Source organism: Lepisma saccharinum, chromosome 4 (assembly GCF_977018435.1).
Source record: "Lepisma saccharinum chromosome 4, izLepSacc3.1, whole genome shotgun sequence".
Lineage (NCBI taxonomy): Eukaryota > Metazoa > Arthropoda > Insecta > Zygentoma > Lepismatidae > Lepisma > Lepisma saccharinum.
The window spans coordinates 81,791,223-81,792,772 of record NC_139232.1 but is presented as its reverse complement, the minus strand read 5'-3'; positions in this window follow the sequence as shown (position 1 = coordinate 81,792,772).

Genomic DNA, 1,550 nt, shown 5'->3' with positions numbered 1-1,550 from the left:
TTCTTACGAATTTATTTGACATAACGCTGGGCGATTAGGTAGACAGAAGGAATGCATATTTACCCGATATGGATATTACGTATTAGCTTGCGAGCACGAAATAGATTGATTCATGTATTAACACAGTTGATAAGAGTAAAGTTAGACACGTGTTCGATATTTCCTAGTAGAGTATAACAATGTTATAAGAACATGAAACTCGATATAATATCTTCTACTTCTCGAAACAGTTTTGTACTGACTTTTCTTGAAATTCTTGTGGCCGAGGCGAATGTACCAAGGCCGAGAATTTTGATCAATCTCTCCATCGAATTTCAGTAAGAATTATAGGATAAATGGCGTATTTGGCAATTATCTCAGTTGAGGGATGAGAGGCAATGGTATTCCCCAGTTAGGAGATATTATGCAAGAAATACACCCACTAATCCCCAAGGCTCGAAAATCCCTCATTGCAATTTTCACTACGAATGCTATTCTTAACACATTAGCATTGTGAAAGTTTAAATATTTTATCAGGTATGGTATAGTTTAGGCAAATTGTTTCAGAAAACACTGAGGTAAATTTAGTCCTGGTGTCCGACTAGGGTGGGTCGTTGGGTGACCGATCTCAATTTAGGTGATACACATCTTCAAGGAGAAATGTGTATTCATCAACTTCTATAATTTACGTAATTCAGAAACACTTAGTATATTTACATTGTAAGAAAACCTAAACGCATATACAAAAGAGCTATCGAACTAGTAACACAGAAAATTTAAGCAAATTTCTATTTCCAAGTTCAAATTTAATGTCGTGTCCATCCATCTAACCTAACTACAAGTTTCTTGTGAATACTCTAATGCATGTAAAATATGAGAACAATACCATGAAAAGTCAAGTAGAATGCAGCCTACTGTTTCCTCGGCTCAGTAAGGTTGGTCAATTTCAGAATAGTGTCCTTCTTTAATCCACAAGGTTGCATACCTTTCGTCAGGATAATCATTGATGACTGGACTTTTAATGGATACGAATGATTTTTCAATTGCTTGTTACGTAATTAGGAAATGGTTTCAATCCTATTTTCTTTGAGAGAGATAAAGACATCCCTGGAAAGGGATATTGTTTTGTCGAGGACATTATTTAATGGGAGGGATCCCCGGCATTTCTCCCCGTTAATTCGCACACCGCTTGTAACAACCCTGTCTTTATAACCCAGAAGTTAGTAGTGAGACTACATATGCTTTCCTTCCACACGCACGTCTATGAAATTTTAAATCTACAGTGTCCTTTTTGTTTTAATCTTCATATCCTCTAAATAAAGATCGTGTATGGCATCTTAACCCTTAATATTTCTTGCATGTCATTATATTGTTCCGATTGCAATTACAAATATAAAATCGAATATTACTAATACTACTTGTCACTAATTGTTGCAAATAAGGGTCTTATAAAAAAAATGTTACAAGAGTTTTGGAATCATTTACGAATTATATTTCTATACTAGAAGGAAACGGAAAATAAATTAGGTATAACTGCAATTATTGTTGCTAAGTAAGGAAATAAAAAATGA